Source organism: Ammodytes marinus, assembly GCF_949987685.1.
Source record: "Ammodytes marinus genome assembly, chromosome: 21".
NCBI lineage: Eukaryota > Metazoa > Chordata > Actinopteri > Uranoscopiformes > Ammodytidae > Ammodytes > Ammodytes marinus.
Window position 1 is genome coordinate 19,502,287 of NC_137225.1, and position 24,137 is coordinate 19,526,423.

Below are 24,137 nucleotides of genomic sequence, written 5' to 3' on the forward strand. Positions count from 1 at the left end.
TGGAGAACACGGCTAGTAGAGGAGTGATTGAGTGGCCTGCCTTCAGTGACCCAGTGCAAAGATTACACAGGGCTTCAAAGCTGGGGCTGAATTGGAAGGCAAGGGAGCAGGAACCCCTTCTGCTACTTCTCTCCACCCTGTAATGCATGTTCAACAGAAGGGCATTTTTGTCAAATACAAATGTTAACTCCTATACTCTACAACGTGCATTGTTCTAGAATGTACTTTTTGTGTAGTGAGCATACAATTTAACATTTTGCAAGAAAAATGTACTTCATGTTGTTAAATACAGCATTTATTTCAACATACACAAAACATTATTTTCTCTTTAAAATTAAATCTTGTTTAAATTTAGTGTATGTGATCAGCATGAGGTTTCAAGTCAACCGTTATTGATTTCCAATGGTGAAAAAGGACCTCCTTCCCATCTTTCCCCCTCCAACTTACTTCCTTCAGCTCTGACTTTTTATTTATTCTGAGAGCATGCAGGCCTCTATTTTTATGAAATCGCATGTCGGAAGTGGCATTCATATCCACTCGTGTGCAGACAATGTGTAAGGAGGGGCTCGGAAGTGGGAGAGCAATAGTAACAATCAGACGGTGCCATGCAATTTTGGGTGAAAACTGTCTTACTGATTGTTACTTACGCTGTAGATTCCGTTCCACTGCCTGGCTGAATTTCTGGCTTGGACCACCAAAAGTGTGTGAAGCAATTGTGAGTCGTGACTCTATGTGGGCATCTGAAGCTTAAAAGCTTGGATGGTATTTTGAACAATCTGTATTTTTAAAGGCAGACAGACAACAGTTGGAAATCAGACAAGGCCTACACAAGTATACACCCATTTGCGTCTGGGGCGTTTCTATCCCTAATAGAGGTGTCAAATTGTGTCATGAACAGGTTGGTAGAGATGGCCTTATCCTGCATTCGAGCCTGGCTTGCCTTTTCAGAGGGCAAGTTGTTAGTTGTAGGCTGGCGGTCTGTGTGCGGTTGGCCATGAGATGATAAAAAAAGGAAAAAAAAAATCAATACTTACACCACTACTTCATATCTCCCTGAGAAAACAGCTGATACAAGCAGAAAGAACGGTCACCAAGTCGAAGACATTTCTCATTAATATGGCACACATAAAACCAGCGGCTCACATGTTATTTCGGGCCTGACAGCAGCAACGTGCATGACACAGGTGCGTGAGGAAACTGTAGATGAGTAACCTGCAGCTGCTGAATCACCCACACACACACTGCAGCAATTAATCCCCACATTTTGGATTCCTGCCAGGCCGGGGCCCTGCTGATTCATTCATTCATGTCACTGCAATTAATATTGCAGCATGCCTTGGTATGTATCAGATTAAATTATTTATCTTCATACAACAACAGAATTTTGCACAAAACAGGTATTCCAGTGTTATAGGTTGCATGACATGACAAAAACGTCATTTTTTATTTCATATGTCATACAAAATGCTGAACTGAAGGCAGGTAGGCTACAGCAGACTGCATCACCAAATAGTCAGTGGCAGATAGTTGAAAAAAAGACAAAACAATTGTTAGAATTAGCGAAACTGCCATAGGCCTACATTGTAGGTTATTGGTCCTGCATGTGTTGACACCGTCAGCTAACCAAATGTGACCCAGGATATTGCCGTTACTTTAAACACAACATTTAGAGCTCTTTAGAAATGGCGATACAGCGTTTACACCCAAATGTGCAGGTGCATGACGATCCACAGCTGCATTCACAGGAAATGATGATGGTAATTTTCCTGTGAAAGATAAAGAGACAGGAGAGGGGAAAAGGTTATGTGGATGACTGGACGTTTGACTGCTGCTGTTTAAAGGATAATTTGAATATTTCACAATTTTTTTCACAGTCACAATGTCACATTTGGCGTCTGAATTTCATATGGATGAACAGAGCAGTTTTAAAAACAAAGTGATGTGATGCTGTCATGACAACAAGAGTATTATTATTATTTAAAGATACAGCCTCGAGCAGCTTCACCATCAATAGGAAATCAAACTCAAATGTCTCATTTTGCCGTGGGTTACTTTGACATTTCAATTATTCAGAAATATTTCTCCAGGCTATGAAATATCCTGAAAGTGGTAAAAGAAGGCATAGTATCTTACGCAGACATCTTCTTTAGAGAGCAGAAGAGGTAAAAAGTCTCGTCAGCGCTGCAGCATTTGCATGACTTTACAAGTCGTATCAGCAATCAGGAAGTTATGATGGGGAGCGCACAGGAAGGAATCTTTGATAGGTTCAATCTAGGTTCACTGTACAACAAAAGATGAATATGCAGCTAAACATGGCGCTCCTCTCAGGAGAGATGTTTGAAGGAATTTTAATTTAGAGAATCTGAATTCGCCCATAGAAGCAATGTGTCAACGGTAACAGGAAGCAGGAAGTCTCAACAATTAGCATGCTAGGCCGAGGTATCATTATATGTGTGCATAAAAAATGTCACAATTCTCCAGCATAAAAAAACATCTGTCTAATAAAGAAATTATAGTTAAAATAATAAGTATACTTTGTAGAGAATTCACATAATTCTAATTGACACATGTGACAGTTAAATGGTGGATTCACAAACTGTTTCACGGCATAAATCACGTACTGACAACTACAGGTGTAAAGCTCCTGTGTTGCCGGTAATTGGAAGCTGATTAGCAACTGCTGCTTTTGAAAAAGTTTTCCAAAACTATGGTGAAAAATAAATTCCCCAAACATCACACCTGTTCACCTAAGCTAAATGTGTCTCAGTGACATTTTACTTATCGATGGAAAGGAGATGATGTGTCTTCCACCCTGGGGAGAGAAATACTTTGCACAGCGACATCATTTCAAAATCTGAGCTCTATGGAGTAAAAGCTTTCAGGAAAAAGGAGAGTTTTTTTCTGCTTTGATGAAAAGGCTATTTTGAAATGACTTTTTTCTTCTTGAAATTATGTTCATAACAACATGCTGTTTTTTTCAGACGCTATTCTACTCACAATAGAGCTGCAAATGGAATTTGAATTAGATGTGAGGATTTTTCACCCACGACAAGCCGGTGATAACTCACTTATGCAATCAGTGCAAAATAAATACTTTACATTTGAATAACTTATGCAGAACAGGGATTCCAGGAATTAGGCATAGCCAGGATGACAAATGACCTGAAGGGAAAATAAAAAATTGGGATATTGTCCTCTAAGTAGGTCTGATACTGTGAACAATGCATTCCTCGGCTACGAGGTGCACAGGGGGGCACATTTTGCTCTAACGCAGCAGGACTTGCAGAGCATCCAAGGAGCAATATTTTATGATTAAGTGCTCTAATGTCTGCCTTAAAGGGGCACAGGCATCATTCATAATACACTTTGCATGAGCTTGCCAGTTCCAAAACTAGTTTAACTCCCAGCGAGCGCACATTAATTCACTGTTTGCCCAATCAAATTAAAAGTGGCAGTCGGCGTCTGGGTTTGTTCATTCATGAGGTGGATCTGATTGCGCTTCAGACCCTGTCAGTGCACGCCACATGATAAGAGGCTTGTACAGCGATTGGGCTGATTGATGCAAAGCCTATTGTGCGCTCAGTGGCTGATCAGGCTGAATAACGAGGTTGTTATGGCGACAAGACTCTGGTGTTGTGAGCAACAAGATGTGGCAAATGAGGGACAGTGTTGGGATTTAAATTTTTCTAAATACTGATTGACAGAGATGGGTTTTCTTTTTTCTTTTTTTTGTTTACAATATTAACCAAGCATCACTCCACATGTGTCACATCTGTCAGGAGCCTAATCACACCTCGCACTAGATCATTTAAAGTTTGACTAAAAATGTATTTCCTCTTAGAAATCTGTTTATGTAGCTACTGCAGGATAGGTTTTTTTTTATAAGAGACAGTTTCTGTGTAAGGAGTAGATAGGAATTTCTGGGAATGGAGCCATCAACGGTCACGACCCTAGCAACAGTTTTGATAAGAAACCACAGCTGGCCCGTATCATATTATTATGTTTAAAATAGTTAGTCCGGCAGAAAAGCGGGGCTTTCCTGCTTCTGCTCTGTGCTGAACGGTCTGACAGCAACTGGACGTCCGTAAATCCCCGCATGAACTAAACTGCTAGGCCTGATGTGAGTAACAATTGTTTTGTGCAACGACTGAATAAAGTGACCATTAGACCAACTCCTGTATCAAGAATTATTCTACCACACTACCTACTTGTTGCTTGTGTTGACCCGTGCACTTATTTGGACAAAGTTATAATAACTAACAAAAATAGTAAAAAAAAAAAGTAATGTGCAGTATATCTTATTTAAAGTGTGAGATGAACACAGTGTGCCTACAGTGTAGGCGTTGAATTAGAATGAGAAAAGTAACGTCTAGTGGGAGTCTGTGCTAATGATAGCAAGCTAGGTCAACAAGCTTTCACTTTCCACACATTCTGTCTCCTAGCAACAAGGGGTCAGTCAGGTGCTGCCCTGGAAACTGCCCACACATAAGCTTGATGCTAGACGCTATAGGCCTAGGCCCTACAAAAATGTCTTCCAAATTTTTATCTTCTTTTTGAAAGGAAAATCTGCACAATACAGCCACAGCATCATTATAGTTTATATTTCAACACACACAAACTACATTTAAATTTGTAGGCTACTCTAAATGGGATAATGTGCTAGCAATGTCTAGGTAATTTAATCACAATCAATTCTACTAGTAAAATCATAGAAACAATGTGGTTTCTATCTATTTAGAGTACTCAAATCGAAGAATCTCGAAGTTAAGTCTACACACGGACAGTTTCTAACTTAGCCTAGCCCCTTTGATACTGGGAACCCGAAGGGAAATATATCATCAGTGGCTGCTGTGGGGGACACGGCAAAGGTTATGAATGTCATTACAGTCCTCTACAGACTGTGTGGTGAACTCATTCAAAGTAGTTCATATCCAGGCTTAGATCTGGCCGAAAAGGCATTATAGTTGTAACAATGCTTGTGGCCACTTGTAATGCTGTAGAAAATCAGATAGGCAACGGGCACAATGAGAGGCATTGGACCTGACAGCATGGAGAGCCTGGATTAGACCACTCTATGAAAACAGAATCACTCGTGACAGACACTCGTGGCCTTTCATAGAGACGGCTCACAATACGGGAAAGAGAAGGAGAAGAAAAAATCATTCCCAGTCATTTCTCTTATCAAACTGCTCTTTTCATTTCCTAAGCCCGCTATAGAATTTCCTCACTCAAGCTCAAAACGGGTGATGGGGTTTATTTTCTTTGTCATGTGTCATCCACTCACAGGTCTTGCTCAGAGGTTAATAATGAACGTTAAAAGAGTGTTGCATATTAATGCGGAAATCTATTGAGCCATCCAGCAGAGCAATAACTGTCCTTCAATGGGAGACCGCTTTCCTCAACTAATGAACGAGCGGGACATTTTAGCCCATACTCGGCTGAAATCACTAGTCAGGGAAGTCCTCACTTGGATTTATAGGCAAGACTGATAACGCATTTAAAAATACATTTTTCATAAGGACTACTTTTGTCTTAAAAAACTTTATTCAAACTTTCCTATTTTTTCAGATTAATCCTCATATACCCAAGCTGACATCAGACATAAATTAGACTTATTTACCGCATGACATGTACAGATGTTCAAAAACACAGTGTTCTGTGTCTTACTCAAGGAGCTGTCAAGAGCATTACTCATGTAAATTACTGTCAATTGTACTCATGACAGGAGCAAAGACTCAGAGAAACACAGTGTTGGAAACTACAATTTGTCCATTTACTGCATGTTCCTTTTCTACTAAGACTTTTCAAATGTTGAGGAAGAGAAATCATACATAGTACTGTATATAATATCTCCTTTATGGATGATGTCACACTAGTAGTATTCTGTAACAGTTTCAAATACACTATGACAAAATGTACTTGTTGACGACATTCTATAAAAGACACAACAAGAAACCTTTTTAATAACAACTATATAGTAACTATAACTATAGCAACTATACACATTATAGGTGAAAAGATAAGTTGCATAATGCTAAGAAAATGTGAAAGTTGTCCTTTTGTTCCATTAGTCAGTAAAAAAAGGGTTTCAAAGACCCACAATCCTTCTGAAAGAGCTTGTACAAATTTGCTGCATAGTCAAATATTACATCCGTCTCCTTCAAAATACCCCTCAGTCAGATGGCAATACTGGACATTTTCTATTTCTCAATGAACAGATTATATGAAACGGTGCAAAACAGATATTTTGAAACTATTAACTTCAATGTCACTTCTGTCCTAAGGTTTGGGTTCAGTGATGCTATCTGGAAAATATGATGTCCATCATAATATTCTTTGAAGAGCTTTCTCAAACAAGAGGTCACAGACAATTGTGCCACTCAAGATAAGACAAAGTGATTCAGCATCCTTTATCCAGATTTTCTAAATGTGATTACAGCTTTGCATATCAGGCGGCACATCTGGTGATGTTGTGGTACGCTGGCGACATTGAATGACGGATGCTTCCTGTAAAGAAGGCCATGGATCTCTAATTGAGTACATTCACTGCTTGATCAAATTGATGTATCCCTTGTGCGACAGCCAATTTAGATAATTATCTGCAATGTCCCTGATGTGACATTAGAGGCAAATGTCAATATGCTGTGAAACATCACAACACTTTCAAAGCGAATTCAGCCTTGGATGTGGTTCTCTATTAAAGCTAGAGTGTGTACATATTTCACATGTAGGTTACATTCAAGCCACAAAACTCTATCTGTATTTCTTAGTATGGCAGCCTTTGCAGACTGGTGTCGCCCCCCGACACTGGCACAGTAGCTCAGAAAAATGTAAGAAAAGTAACTGTTTCAGTAGTTGATTTTACTGTTAAGAAAACAGCTAGATGTACAGCAGCAGGTATAAAATCTGTGCACAATCACAAAGGCTTACCTCATGCAGATGCACTGACAGTGTAGTTGAAATTACAAAAAATTGGTGCGATAGAAGTTACTCACTATAGCTTTAAGACAAATAATCATTTATTTATTTTTTCATTTCTCCACTGGCAAAGATAAGTCTGACATGATTGATTTCAGCTACGATACAGAGGCAGCGCTGGGATGTTGAGCCTCACACCAGAGTTACTTATTTAGACAAAAACCCTTGAGACATACCTAGAGGAACACATGCTGGAGGAGAGGGAATTGACAGGCTCTGTAAGAAAGAAATGCCAGTTACTGAGCAGATTGGAAGGCAAGCGAGGATATTGTAAATCCAACCACCAATTCCCCAAATCACTCAGGGAACTGAAGTCAACCCAGGTCACTTGAAACTCTGTTATCCATGCAGAACAGCTGAGTGGGCTCCTCCAGTCAGCCGGGGTCAGCTGTCTCTCTGGGCATTGCTGATAAGATCAACAGGAAGTTTCTAAAGTGCTGCGAAAGTCGGAAACTTCTAGCGAAAGTAATGAAAATATGAGATTGAATTGAACCATTACTCCTTGTTGCCAACTCATAAACAAAATGTGACTCAATATGGCCGAATCACATTACGAAAGCTTTCACATACTCTTTCATGAAAGCTTCATTTGCCTTTCTCCATTTCTGAGCCAAATCCAGAGTAAACATTGGCATTGCCTTGGACTGAAAGCTTTCCAAGATGAGGAGAGACTAAGACGCAAAGAAATCTACTTTCCTTTTGGTTTATTTTCTTGTCCTTTTTGCTGTTCAGCATTCTGCTTTTAGTTTGAGTTTATTGTAATGACACAACGGCTACGTCAAATTCCATTTTTGTAGATTTGACTGTTGTGGCCATGCTATCGGCATGGTAGCCCTAGAATGTAGTGTCGGTCGGTCGGTAAGCCCACCATTTTGGTCCGGACTGAAATACATCAAGAAATACTGGATGAATTGCTATGATTTTTTTTAATTCATGGACCCAAGAGGATACACGCTATGACTAGGCTACTGTAAGGATTTTCTTTGATGTTTGGTACTGACATGTATTCCCAAAGGACGATTTGCCACAACTTTTGATGATATTTTCATCTAGCACCATCATCAGCCTCAACTCTACTTTGAAATAAGCTCTATCAGAAAAAGTTAGCATGCTGACACAATAGGTATGTGAACATAGTAGTAGTAGTAAACTACTCTTCAATCTTCAGTTTTTTTCCCTGACTTAGCATGACATGAGTTAAAGTGATATAAAGTATTTTTGAACACGAACAAAAATGCATTCTATGTTTCGTTGAGGTCTGACACATACAGGTCCTTCTCATATAATTAGCATATTGTGATAAAGTTCAATATTTTCTGTAATGTACTGATGAACATTAGACTTTCATATATTTTAGATTCATTACACACAACTGAAGTAGTTCAAGCCTTTTATTGTTTTAATATTGATGATTTTGGCAAAAAAGTAAAGAAAAACCAAAAATCCCTATCTCAAAAAATTAGCATATTTCATCCGACCAATAAAAGAAAAGTGTTTTTAATACAAAAAAGTCAACCTTCAAATAATTATGTTCAGTTATGCACTCAATACTTGGTCGGGAATCCTTTCGCAGAAATGACTGCTTCAATGCAGCCTGGCATGGAGGCAATCAGCCTGTGGCACTGCTGAGGTGTTATGGAGGCCCAGGATGCTTCGATAGCGGCCTTAAGCTCATCCACAGTGTTGGGTCTGGTGTCTCTCAACTTCCTCTTCACAATATCCCACAGATTCTCTATGGGGTTCAGGTCAGGAGAGTTGGCAGGCCAATTGAGCACAGTAATACCATGGTCAGTAAACCATTTACCAGTGGTTTTGACACTGTGAGCAGGTGCCAGGTCTTGTTGAAAAATGAAATCTTCATCTCCATAAAGCTTTTCAGCAGATGGAAGCATGAAGTGCTCCAAAATCTCCTGATTGCTAGCTGCATTGACCCTGCCTTTGATAAAACACAGTGGACCAACACCAGCAGCTGACATGGCACCCCATACCATCACTGACTGTGGGTACTTGACACTGGACTTCAGGCATTTTGGCATTTCCTCCTCCCCAGTCTTCCTCCAGACTCTGGCACCTTGATTTCCGAATGACATGCAACATTTGCTTTCATCCGAAAAAAGTACTTTGGACCACTGAGCAACAGTCCAGTGCTGCTTCTCTGTAGCCCAGGTCAGGCGCTTCTGCCGCTGTTTCTGGTTCAAAAGTGGCTTGACCTGGGGAATGCGGCACCTGTAGCCCATTTCCTGCACACGCCTGTGCACGGTGGCTCTGGATGTTTCTACTCCAGACTCAGTCCACTGCTTCCGCAGGTCCCCCAAGGTCTTTAATCGGCCCTTCTCCACAATCCTCCTCAGGGTCCGGTCACCTCTTCTGGTTGTGCAGCGTTTTCTGCCACACTTTTTCCTTCCCACAGACTTCCCACTGAGGTGCCTTGATACAGCACTCTGGGAACAGCCTATTCGCTCAGAAATTTCTTTCTGTGTCTTACCCTCTTGCTTGAGGGTGTCAATGATGGCCTTCTGGACAGCAGTCAGGTCGGCAGTCTTACCCATGATTGCGGTTTTGAGTAATGAACCAGGCTGGGAGTTTTTAAAAGCCTCAGGAATCTTTTGCAGGTGTTTAGAGTTAATTAGTTGATTCAGATGATTAGGTTAAGAGCTCGTTTAGAGTACCTTTTCATGATATGCTAATTTTTTGAGATAGGAATTTGGGGTTTTCATGAGCTGTATGCCAAAATCATCAGTATTAAAACAACAAAATACCTGAAATATTTCAGTTGGTGTGCAATGAATCTAAAATATATGAAAGTTCAATTATTATCATTACATTATGGAAAATAATCAACTTTATCACGATATGCTAATTATATGAGAAGGACCATTTGAAAAGATTTCTCCTGGTAAAAAGCATTTGCAAAGATGACCTCCTAAATATTTCAAATCTTGCATTTGTTATGTTTACTTGCTTGCTGTCTTCTTCCTGACTGCTCTTATTAGTGCATATCCTTCTTTTGTGATACTGAGACTATTTGATGATTGTCGAGAACAGTTTGAAATCTATTGCAGGATGTGAGCCTAACTTCCCGCACATGCCCAAGCCTCTTCATACACTGTAGTTTACCCTCAACATGGGAATATGCTTGTGCAAAAACTGCCCTGTAGCACTACGAATAGCTAAGAACTCCCCATTAGATCATCGGCCCCTCCTGTAAATCAGAGCTAGACACCAGCTGATGAATTGCAGAGGTAAAATTGAACAGGAGCATAAAATGTTTAAGCTAACAGCCCTCCCGGCAGTGACACATGTGGCCATGACCATTAAAATGGCTTTTAATAAACAAATCTTGAGCAGAAAAATGTCTCCCAGGCAGGGAATCATATTAACAAGAGAGATGATGCATCGTCACTATTACAAGGTCAAGATTATAACACCATTTGTTTTGCTGTATCCTCCAGCCATCCTGAATCACTTCATCCCCCACCCTAGTCTGTACTCTTCTGCTCTGTCCTTCAAACGCATCCTGTCCGACCGGTGTAATTGCACCATGACAGGACCAATTCCTCATCCCCATCAATCATTCCTATATGGAGATATGGGCTTACTCCTAACATGACTACTTCCACTCTCCCTCCTCCCTTTCCCTCCCTGCTCTGCCTCCATGTTTTACTGTTATAGTGATAAATAACAGATCCCACATCCAGCCCCCTCCCCCCCTCCAGTCCAAGCCCCGATTTCCTGGCCTGCATCCTATCGGGGCTGGACCAGAAACACAGTGCATTGAGTGATATATTGACCATGTTGGGTTTGTGACAGGTTTTTCTTATGTTAGCGCTGTTGGGCTGCTTTTTAACACTCGCGCTGTGTGGTAATATATGTTACCCTTTTTGCCTTGTGAACCACCATTAACAAATTAATACAAACTTCCATGATATGTTGATTGTTTTAAAGAAGGTATCGTAGCAAGTGTAGCCAAGTATCCTCTATGGCCTCGAGGGAGGTCACTGTTTGGACAGGACCAGATAAATAATCTGGGTCTCCTCAGATGTGCAGAGGAGAGATAATAACTCTGTTTAATGGAGCCTGGGCTTTGTAAACAGCTTGTTCTGCTGGACTAAGTGATTAGTCCACACATTTGTATCGACCCGGAGAAGAATCTTTATGCCCATTAATTAATAATTATTGTTTTTCGCTGTGAGGTTTTTTGTTACATACAGAAGCAGATGCGGTGCTGGTTCATAGGCAGGGTATGGTCTATTCATAGCCCCGAAATGAGTCATTGGAAAGCCTCTCATCATCTGGTCCCATATAAAGACTTGTTTGTGTTTGGAGATGTTTTGTTTCTTATCAAAAGGACAGAAGTGGAAAGTTTGCCGACAGAGCCCGATGATACTATCTCACTTGCGCAGCCCTGGGAAAACTCGAAAGGGAAAAGCACACTCAACATGAATACAAACCACAGATACAAACCACAGAAAATTCAAATCTGGGTATAAAATGCAAATAAGGTTCAGCTGTACTGGAGAGAACTGAACTATATCTGGATGTCCTCAAAGGCCCTACTTTCAAAACCTTTCCCTGCACTCTCTGTATTGAATTTTCATGTTCTCACTGTTGTCCCTGGATGTTTCGGTCCGCTTTTAAAAAACAAAAAAACAATACATGAGTGTTACTGTAGGTTTTAAGAGTTGCCCTTGACCAAAGCACACTCCTCAGGAGCAGAGTTGATCCCTTGGTGCTGCAATTTGGCTGCACATTGCTCTGAAATAGTAAGGTAGTTTCAACCGCACAGGGACAAATTTCCCCACAGGGATGAATAAATAACAACATGCCCTTTAACTACAACTCTAGCTGTAACCCTAACTGATATAGTTACTTAAAATGACAACACATTGCTGTTGAGGTTATCATCTACTGTAAATGAGTCCACTGGTGCAATACGTCTATTTATTATTAAAACACTTACATACAAGGAGATTCATAATAGTTCAATATACAGGCTACCAACCGTTTCACATATTAGTTCTATGGTCTTCTGATGATATGGCTGTGGTATCTTCTGATAGGACAGCTGTCTCTATTGCAGCTGAGTTGGTGAAATAGCCCAAAATGGTGCTAGAATCTTTTATGGTTTTATGGTTTAGTTAGGGTTGTCTTTTCAGAACCCTCTCATTATTCCTGTTGTCTTTAATATATAATCTATCTAGTATCCTCTGGCATAAGCACTAATAGTATCACTAGTAAAAACATGTTGTACAGGAGCCGTTGTTATCATTTAAGTTATTAAATGTCTGCTCCCTTCAACAATGCAACACACAAGATAATCCAATACACAAAAAGGACAATAGGCAGTAGACAATAGTGCAGAGACATAATTACCATGCGATCACAACAAGCAAATGTAGTTTCCATTTAGTCTGTAAACACAGTTACAATGTCCCAGTCTAAGGTAGTGTACTACTGTACCAGAACATTCCAAAAGGTTAATGCAACAGAAACTACAGTATTCCCTCAATGAAGTTCAATACATATTCAGCTGTATAAGGCAGTGACTGTTCCACGCTCGGTGACTCCACACTGAGCTGTAGTGGTTTATTTTCAAAAGTGCTCATCCCTCATCTGTGGAGTCTGTGTTTCCAGCCTATGCATGTCGCCGCACCCACACAGAGAAAGTTACATAGCGAAGAGGCAGTCAGAGAAAGAGAGAGAAAGAGAGAGAGAGAAGCTGGCTTAAATATTGGATATGTTGTGTCCCTGCAGACAGGCAAACGGTCAGGAGGCTAGCACATTTACAGGATGTAACCTTCCACTCCCCCAATTTAGATTTGTAAGCACAAAACAAATCAATGCTCCCTCAGGTGGAAACAACAGAGTCAAGGGCAAGATTCTCCTAATAATCCTTGATATACCAACTAGAAAAACTTTTTAACTAAATGAAAATCTCCAGGTTATAGCCACTGGATAAGTTTTATGTTATATGGATGTAATCTGGTTTTGGCTGCGGGAGAGGATTATTCACAAATGTTTAGCTATCTAGTATTTCAAGGACATCACTGGCATTGTGACGCTGAAAGTTGAGTTTTGCATTAAGAGACCGTTTTTTTTTTGGTTTAATTCAACTACTGAAGATCTGGGGCCGTATTCACAAAACATTTTAAGGCTAAGAGTAGGTCCTAACGTGCTGATTTAGGAGTAACTCTCAAAAATAAGGGGCGTTTCACTCCTAATTTTAGGACTCCTAACTTTTTAAGATAAGTGTAATTCACAAAGCATTTTAGCGCTAAAACTAGCTCCTAAATCTATGAAAAGCTAGGAGTCCTCGAGAGGACTAAGGTCACTAAGAGTAAATCACAGACACTCATTTAATGGTGTTTTGGAGAGATTTAATGCTAGTGAGCTTTACAAAAGGTACCTTAATAGCTGTAAGGGTTTAATGATCTTAGTAAAGCTATGTTTAGAAAGTATAGACACATTTATATTTATTATATTTAGGCTATATACAAAATTATGTATTAAGTTCCTTTTCCTGCAGTTGCTTTGGGTTTACGATGCACTGAAAGTTACTGTTGGTGTCACGTTTGGGTTTAATTTGTTACTAGAGTAGGCCCATATGTGGCGCTTCCATCCCCTCCATTCCACAGGTCCGCTACTGTATAGTTGCGTGTCTCGCCTTTTTCCTTCCGCATGCACTTTACGATTTCGCTAGTTGTTGTTTCTAAATTGCGAATTTCCTGGTTTGTCGCTGTCTGACTATTGCGGCATAGTCCGCCGTTGAGGGAAATACAGTGAGAGTGCATGGCGTGCAGCTGTTCAATGAGGATATTTTTTCCGATTCAAATCATTGTAACATTTTAAATGAATAGACCTATGTGGCGCTATTGTAGGTTAATTGTGAACGAATGTGTGGGAAACCCTGCAGTATCTTGGTTTCATGTTAAATCAGTGTCACTTGTATAATTGTATATAAAAACTCTTCACTTTAATACAGCGACACAATATGGATATCTCCTACAGTGTTTCTATCATAAACTCACTCTTAGCTCTCATTCCCTCTCAGCCAATCACTGTGGGCATAGAAGGTATGAACATGACATCATCCATAGCAACAGGGTCAACACCGCCCTCTATTCTTAGCTTAGGAGTCCCTCCCATTCCTTAGTAAAAGTTGATCTTATCAGCTTTGTGAATAGGTTTTAAGAAATTACTCCTTACTAAGAACTTTTAGTGCTCCTTAGGAGTACTCTTAGCGCTAAGATAAAATGTTTTGTGAATACGGCCCCTGATTTATATGTCTGTTTTAAATTGTCATGAGCCACTGTCTGCCAGTCCTTTTCTTTTCTTTTCTTTTCTTTTCTTTTCTTTTCTTTTCTTTTCTTTTCTTTTCTTTTCTTTTCTTTTCTTTTCTTTTCTTTTCTTTTCTTTTCTTTTCTTTTCTTTTCTTTTCTTTTCTTTTCTTTTCTTTTCTTTTCTTTTCTTTTCTTTTCTTTTCTTTCCTTTTCTTTACCATTTCCATTTTTTTTAATCCCCACAAAATGACAACATCACACATCCCCATGAAAGCAATCCAAAGCAGTCTGAAGGGAAACTCCATGACAAGTGAAGACAACACAAAACCTAGCTTACATGTTGTTCTCAGGCTGGAGCTTTGAAGCTTGCTTTCTCACCTGTTAAAGACAATCAAAAATGAAATATGGGAACAACAGTAATGTCTTCCTGATTTCAATAGCTGTGAGATGGTTTTGCTATAATGGAGCAGCCTTAAAGATGAAGCCATATTTTGCTCCGCTGCTCATCCCCATCATCCCCACAGGGATATTTGCTCCTGAGTTTTACTCAGTGTGGCTCCACTCCACTCCCCTATGCAGCTGCTTCTCTGCTGGGTCTGAGCCCCTCAGAAGTGTGGCAGTCGTGTGCGTAGTTTCCGAACATTTTAACAGACCCCTGAACCTCTCTTTTGCAGATTAGCATGATTAATCAGACAGTGGGATATACTCCCATGATTCCCCCTCCCCTTCCTCTTCTCCAGCTCTCCATTCCTGTCAGATTGTATCATCGCAAAGCTTGGAGCAGAGGCAAAATCAAAGGTAGGCTTCAGAAGGCTTGAAGAAGCAAGAAAACACAGTAGTTATCTCCTGCTGTTCGGATGACACATTTACAGGCTCCGTGTAGAATATCCCCCAAGAGAGAGTGCAAATGAGAAAAAAACACTTCACCGCACGCCCCGTAACAGAACTTTTATACTAACAGTGTTTTGCAGTTAGTATGGAGTTTAGTTTTAGCTCCATTTTCCAACATCGCTTATGGATAGTCGACTGAAAGAACTCCTACAGTCCCACACCATGGCAACAACAAAGAGTGTCACAGCCATGTGTCCGTCATCATTTCTAGTGTCCTCTGGAAGAAGTTTACATTGTCGTCTGGGCTATTTTCCGCATCTCCCTGTATTTAGTTGTATTTTCTCTCTGTGCTATTTGTTTTGTCTATGCTGTGGATGTGTTGTCAAATTGATGAGTTGCCCATTGACTGATGATTCCTTGATCATAGCCAGAAGGCTTTGAAGAAAATGGAACCAATATTGGAAACACAATTGCTTCCAGTACATCTCTGAAAATCCAATGATAATATTGATTTGGTCCTTAATTTTTGATTATTGTTGCGTCTTCACCTAGGGGTTACCGTTGAGGTCAAGGTTATGTTTTCGCATGGCCACCTCATATTAGTAACTAGATAGGCATCTGCCAATTGGACAGAGTTACAAAACAGTGGCGTTGACGTACATGCATTATGCATTGATTTGTATAAATTCCTCTGAGAAACAGAAATAATGGAAAGTAATGGCGTCTTTGTGGACAGCCCTGCAGACACTGCGGATGTCATCCAGACAGTTCTTGGACAGCAATTGCAATCTGACCGTCACAATTACATCTAAGAATCCTTTATTACTTCAATCACAGAAATGACACGCACGCACACAAAGCTCCAAAGCCCTCTCTGTGTTATTAGTTGGAAATGTCAAGGTGGCCTCTGAATCTAAGGGAGTGAGAAACACAGTGCCGGAGATGGCCTCTAGAGGAAAGAGGGCAAGATATTTCTGTCTGTTGTCCCCCTCTACACTTCCACCATGGTTATGGCAATGAATATAATGATTCAGCAGAGAGGTGGCAGACTGCCATGGTATTTTCTCTGAGAGGGAAGTGTTTTCTTTTTCATTTATAACACAGTGAAGAAATCCGATTAAACTTTTCAATAGGTGGGGGTCATTTGGCACAACGGCCCAACGGCAGATAAACTCTTAAGAACATTGGAAAAACACATTGACTCAAGGCCTTCCTGTGTTCCCCGAGTTTTGAGCGCATGATTTAATCTAGCATCCAATTCTCTTGTTTCTCAATGTCGCGGTGTTTGGCGAGGGCAAGTTTAGAGAGCACACAGGCAAATGAGGAAAATGATTTTCAGCTGCAGCTCTTTCAGACCTCCACCACAGTCCCATGGGCATTCTCATTTCAGATTCAAAGAAAAAAATAATTAGAGGCCGTTTTGTTGAGGGTAACCTTCATTTAAATAAGATCAAAGTACAGTGCAGGGCCATAGCAGCTCTCCGAGACGTAGTATCCATGTATTTTCTACTGTTTTCGTTTATTTAGACTTTTCTAAGATCTACCTTCCATACAGAAGTCAACATAGAAGTTTTGCGAACCTAAGATTCCTCTCATGAACACAGGTCATTTTCTATATCTCACCTAAGCCTGTCTTCACAATCTTTTTTAATACACCTTGAATGTAGCTTTCAGAAGAAGGGGTGTTAGTGAAATATGTATTTTTTTCACTGTAGGCTACTCTCTAGCCGCCAGCTTGTTGAAGATCACCTCAGTAACTAGGAGAAATATATTTTCTCAGTATCTGATGGGTTTCAGGAAATACAGCAGATTAAGCCAGGAATGGAGAAAAAAAGGTGAAAGAAAGGTGAATAAAACCCTATAAGATCCCTTTCAATCTGTATCAAATGTCAAGTGGTGTGGACGTGATGTTAACATCTGCCGCTCGGAAGTTATTTTTATTTTTCATCCCCTTGAACAATGTCACAGATTTAGGCTTCATAGAAATAAACCTTCTGATGAACACTGGTAATTCGGCACTAATCTTATTTGCCATGCAGGTATAATCTTTAGAATCCACTGGATTACGTTGCAACTGTATTTGCTTATGAGGTTAAATCCTCTTAGCCAGTGGCCAACCATTTTTGTCGTGTTTTGTTTTACACCCTATAAAAAGCCCCTTCAGTACCTCCTTCTTGACAGAAACCTGTCTGTTTGAACTGGATGTTATACACTTATCCCATGAAAGCGGAAATTATTACAATATTATATATATTAAATTGGTAGTTTTACGGTTGTGGTTGGTAAATTCACTTATTCAGAGATCCAACATTTTTTTTGATAGTTACTTTGCTGACCCATAGACTGTGTATACTCTGATCGCAGCTATCGCCGTCCGGCACATACCCCACCTAACAAGTAAAGGTACTATCGGCAGTGGAAACGCAAGCCAGATCTAGGGTTACCGTGCCGAACCGAACTGTGCTGCTCAGTGGAAACGAGGCATCAATTTAGTGTCTTATGTACTCTAGGGTTAAATTAAAATTATATTTCTCCATAGGTCCAACATCACCAGCGGTCCCTTTCACGTTACACATTTTCTTTTGCATTGTATCCTTCTTGTAAAAACATCAATTATTGCTGCGTTTAAATAGTTTGAAGGCTGTATTTGCAGCGTTGAAAGGTCAGCTAGGCAAGTCTCAGCCACTTCTATAAACTTTTACATAAATTCTAAATACGTCCTTAGTTGATGATTCAATCTACTAGCTAACAAACGCAACATTCCACTTTCTCACGGCCCATTAAGCCCTCTGGATTTTTTTAGATACATGGTTCTGCTTTTACTGCTGCGAGTGTGTGTTCATGTATGTTTAAACACTATAATTGCCTGTCAGTGGATTCTGCTGCTGAAGACTTAATTACCTTTTGTGTGTATGGTTGTGTTGGAGGTGTGTATTGACGGAGAGCAGCTGACAGGTGAGTGACAGGTTTCTGCAGATGGAGTGAGGCGTTATCGTGAGTGGGAACATTTAATGAATAGGAGCTAGTGATTTGTGTAACATGTACGGCAAAAGCATGTTCTCGACATGTCAAATTAGCTTTCTGATGTCGATAAATTGTCATAAATTCGGCAAGATTAAAACTCCGAATAGAAGCTCAGATGCTACAAATTGTATTGTATGATAATTACATGTTTTTCTACATATCCATGCCAATTAAATGGATAGCCTAAATTGACGAAATCCTTGTAACTAAACGAGGTGTGTCATCCGTGTTTCTCTGCTCCAGCATGCCTTTGATGTAGCTTTGAAACAAACTTCAAAGCTTAGGGACCAGTGGTGGTTTGTACTGAAGTCTTACAGAGGGTGCAACAAGGGGGTGGGCTGGTGTAGCAGAAGATATGATGCCTTTTTACTGTGTGGCTGAAGAAGGGGTCTGCAGGGGTGGCCTCGGTCACAGAGTTAAAAGCAAGGGTGCACTTTCAACAAATAACCTATGTGCTGCTTTAAGTAAAAAAAAAAAAACTCGGGCATCATTTGGCCTTATTTGTGTTCAAGGCCAAAGGATTCTGGAGTCCATCCCTCGACATAAACACTGGTGATAACAGCCTAATAAACACACACACACACACACACACACACACACACACACACACACACACACACACACACACACACACACACACACACTAGAACCTCAACACTAAACAGTGGTCAGGGGTTTGCACCCACCCGCGACTGGTTGTTATTATTTTTGCACGGGGCTGGAGAACTTGCGCACTTCCTTAACTTCATGCGAGTGATGCACTGTGTTGTCATGGATTCTTCCAGGATACATTCACAATCAATATACGGTTCGGAGGAATTTTTAAGTGTGAAAACAAACCGGCAGCCATGATTTCTCTTACCTAATTATTGAGGAAACAAACCTTGCTGTAAACTCACAGGATCTGCAGCTTTTAACGTTGTATGAAGGTCAACATTATGATTGTTGTATTTTATTAATTATCCATTACCTTTTGCTACCCTGCATAGCTTCATGTGTCAAAAGATTGTTATATTATAGTTGCTGGCCTTTTGCTTGGCTTTGTTTTGGTGCTTCGTGTTGCTTGCATTGCTACATGTACTGAATAGTGGATATCGCTGCTGTACTACTCCATGTTTTTGTTATTGGTGTTGCTGTATTTATTATTGTCTTCTCTCTGTCTTAAAATTTTAATCATCACCTCATTGTTTTTTTAAATATTTCGCCAAAGGACTACAATTGTAAATTTACCATCGGGCTAACACTGGTAACTTTACAGAAATATTGATTAATGTGCCTTGCCCTTATAAATAAATAAATGCAATGAAAGTATTTGGACTTCAAAATTCCCCAATACTTTTATATTAAAAGATTAGTTTGACATTGTGAGAAATATAATCTTATTTGCTTTCTTGTTGGAGATTAGTTAGATTTAGAGATGCTAACTGCCATATTTGTATAGAGCCATGCTAACTGTTTCTCCCTGTTTCAGTTCTTTGTGCTAAGCTAAGCTAATTGGCGGCAAACCGTAGCCTTATATTTACCATACAAACTGGTATCTATCTTCTCATCTAACATTTAGTGTTGAAGAGAATGTGGGCATTTTACAGGAAGTAATCAAAAAACATCCAACTGCTTACTTTTGCTTTAAGGACAGAGTAGGCTTTATAGTTTAAAAAGAAAGTTATTTTTCGATTTGTAGGACAAGACCCAGGGTGAAGATATAAAGTCCACACATAGAGGTAGCCACTGCCATTTTGCCCTCTTTAAATGCCTTTTTTTGCGGCTTGTAATCACAGCATGCCCATTCAAAAGCCATCTGGATATGGAACCACCCGCAGCCCTGATGCTGAGCTTTTATTTTGTAATGTATATAGCGTCACATTTTTTTTTTGCAGATGTAGGAGTATAATTTCAGGGGCTTTCTGCCTGAAAAATATAGCCCATACCCAGAAGAACGAATGCATGAGGTGCACCAGTGATCAAGTATCAAGCTGAACAAGCCAGATGGCTTTTGAACGAGGCTGTGTACTCGCGACGCTACAAAAAGCTGTCTACAGGGCAGCATTAAACACTGGGATCCCTTGCTGATATTAAGTCAACAGAGGGATGTGTGTGCAGGGATAAAATGCTGTAAATGATGATTCCAGCAGCAACTTAGTAATGATTGTTTGATCATGGCCATTGGGTGTTTTTTTTTTCTTTGTGCTGAAAAACTGTATTTGAGTGAAGGCTTTTCAGCGGCAGGACGCTGAACAAGGCCGGTTGTGAAAATGAAAAGAGAAAAATAATGTTGTCCAAGAAATTCTATGTTTCCAATTTATTTATATATATATAGGCCGTATATTCGTTTTTTTAGTCGGTTGGCATTTTTGGCACATGGTATGACAAAAGTGATTAGAGCCGATTTGCCTGGATTCTCCTTTGTTCTAAGCGGAGCCATGGCTGGCAGCTTTTTCGGAAGGTGATGCAACAGCGCCTCTGGAGAGGAACGCAGGCCCCACTTTATTTATGAAAGCCAAAGGGAAGATGAAAGGACAAAGGCAGCTTGAGTGACCTGTTTGGAGAGTGAGGTTCAAAGTCAAAGCGAAGTCATCTGGTCTTTACGGGGACAAGGGTAAGATAATGAGCACTGAGACAAGCCCTTGAGAGGGAATCACAGAGAGTTCAATTAGACCTCCATATACTGTTGCTCCCGGGCTCAGTGCCGACTGTGTAGAGTGCCAGGGCGAAACGTCTTGAGTTTTTTTCCCTCTCTATAGTGACAAGAGCCCACTCGGAGTGCCGCATACGCCCCAAATCTCAATAATATCCCCTCATCGCCTTGTAAGCAAAAGGAGGAGCATGCTGCTTAACTGCTGATATTAAAGGCCCACCGCGGAGTCGCTCGCTAATTGTTTTCACTTTGTTTTCGCTGATTTGAATTTCTTAATGTTCTTTTTACTTCCTCTTCTTCTCAGTGAGGGGTGAAGGTTGGGGGTGTCATTTTTCATTTATATTTTTCTTCTTTTTTCCCTAATGTGGGCGTATATGGATGACCTTGGAGGCTTCAACAGTGACTGTACTGCGACAGAAATTAACAACTGTCAAATAACAAAATGAAAGCTGGTTAAACCCCAAGAATCAGACAGTATAGAGCGGTTTTTCACCCTCTTTGAATCGTGGTCAGCTTAAAATGGCTATTGGAAAGGATCCATTGTTAGAGCCACTATAGGCAATAAATAGCACATGAAAGGAATAAAGCACTCCTAGAACATTCTTTCTTTCAGGTCATCAACAGTTTTTTCCTGCAAATATAAGTTGGGAGATAAATGCAATTCAAATTCACGTCACGATCTCTCTTGCAAATACGATACAATTTAAACTCCATCATCTGTATCGGAGACATCGCTGATAAGCATCATCTCTACAGTGCACTAAACGCAGGGCGCTGAAGTGGCAATGCAAGGGGGGAAAGGAAAACATTCAATTTGTGCGGGACAATCCTTTATTGACCCACGCTCTGAAGCAACCCATTGGATGATTGGCCAATTGCCGAGAAGCTGTGAATGGAACAGATGAAAGTCGTTGGTCTCTACTCTTGCACTACATTTGTCTCCAGCTTCCCTGTTTTCAGTTAGCTGAACAAACATTATGCAATACAAAGTCGTTTATCGAATCGTGTAAATAACTTAAATGTCACTGAATTGACATTTAATTCAATAGGCACGTAAATATTCATTAGTTGCCAAGGCAGTGGAAGGACTGGTGAGGTGTGAGGCTGCAGCATGTGCTCTTTGAATCCATACAAATTAAAAAACAGATCTATTATAGCAGGAAAACGGCATTATGACTCACATTTGGAAATATCTTATTTTTTATTCGTTTGTTTTTTGTTGTTGTTTCAGTGAGAGTAATAATAAAACCTGCCTGCATGCAAAGAACCGAACCGCTTTTGCCATTTTTGCAACATGCAAGCTATCATTTGAAACAGAAGATAATTCCCTCTTGCCTATGCATGAGTGTGTGAGAGCCCTGTTGGATTTGCAAATACATGTGCGATTTGGGAGCGACAATAATTTGCATGTTCCTGCAAGGGGGGATCACACATGACTTTTGTGACACACTTATGTGGTGTGTGTTTAACATGAGGATATTTCTGTTGCTCTGGGCTCCTCGCACAATATTGGTAGATCTCTCTTCTGTTGATGTAGCAGACAGTTCATGGGTTGTTTTTAAAGGGATGGTAAAATTCCCCAAATAGTATCCACAGCCTATAAGAAAAAAATATATAACACTTCATCATTGTGTGATCATGGCTCGGCTCAACATCTCAACCCCTGCTGGTGAATACTATGTGTTTTGCTTGTTGGTTAACACATAGGGTTGTAATAGGCCTGCTCTGGTACTAGTGTAAAGCCATAGATTTCTCTTTCTCAGTCCCACCTTTACAGGAGCTGTCAAGATAACATTGCGAATATAATATTTGAACTACTATGATCACTAAGGACGTATCCACCTTACATCTCACAACTGACAATTATCACGGAAGATGTTGTTTTTTCTTCACCATTTAACTGTCGGACAAATTTCACATTTGGGCCCCAAGGAACCCCCCCCCCCCCACCCCTCATTGGCTGACCTATGGTGGCCTCAGCATTTGATCCGATTGGGCGGTTGGTAGTATATTACCATTAACTACGGCAATAAATCTTCATAGCAGCTGGATGTTGGCTTCAAATTTATGGCTATCATTTTTTCTCATGAAGTCATTTGACAAAAAGTCCATTTTCGCCGTGGAGGGGAAAGTCACTTAAATTGATTCGATGGGCAAGGGAGCGCCCGGTAGCGGACGGACGCCATAATTCATCAATTCTATATTCTAATTTGCAGCGTTGCCCTCTGAGGTTAACAGAGATGTAAAGGAAGTTGCACGGCTATTGACTGCGCTGCTATGTGACGAGAGGCTTGACTATGGACAAGTACCCTGTTATTGTAGAGGAAAGAGAGAAAGACACTGAAGTTCTTTTTTTAACTCTTCGTATGTGCATGTTTATGTGTGAAGAAAGAGCTATACATGAATAGACATACAGTTTGGAATGAATCACTATGTACTGTATATATTATTTTTCATGTTTTCATGCGTTCACATCACAGGGCCATTGATTTTGTCAGCTCAACAGCGGCACGTGAACCGTTCCTGCTCACATAATCAGCCATGACATTACAGCTCAGTAGCTCACATAATGGAAGTCTCTCCTGATCTCAGTTTTAAATATTCATGGGCTGCTGTTGTAATTTACACACTGCTACAGCTCCAGCCTTGTTTCTTTCCTCTGTAGTCTCCACTTCAGCTCTGGATGTGGACGTCGTCGCGCTCCACAAACCTTTCTCACGGCTGTTTGTTTACAGCTCCCCACCACATTCGCACCTGAACTCATTGGGCTGAAATTACATTTTCGCAAATGTGACAGAGCTTAGATTTGCTGCATTGCACTTCAGAAAAACAAAACACAACCTGTTGAATCATTCGTTAGACCCACATTTCCGCGTTCCAGGCAGTTTCTTTTCGTAAACAATTTTGCTCTGCTCATGATATTTTAAGGGAAGTGGACATTGGCGTGACGGATTGGGCCTGGCATTACTCACAGCACAACATCTAAGTGCCCCTTAACATGTGCATTAGTGTGTCATGGGTAATCAGATCGTATTGTCGGATCATTGGACAGAGCACAAACACATGAAATGAAGTTGAAATGTACCGTAGAACCACACCTAGCTGAGGTATATAGTTTACATGGCAATGTGTGGTTTATGAAGGAAGGAGAGAGCACATGTTATTCTGCATAATACGTAGCCTACATACACACACACACACACTCACTCACTCACTCACTCACTCACTCACTCACTCACTCACTCACTCACTCACTCACTCACTCACTCACTCACTCACTCACTCACTCACTCAGTTTAGGTACAATGAATGCAGTCTAATGAAACATCCTTGAAATAAATCCTACCTTCATGAAGGTTCACATTTCAAGATTTCTTTTGGGAAGGCAA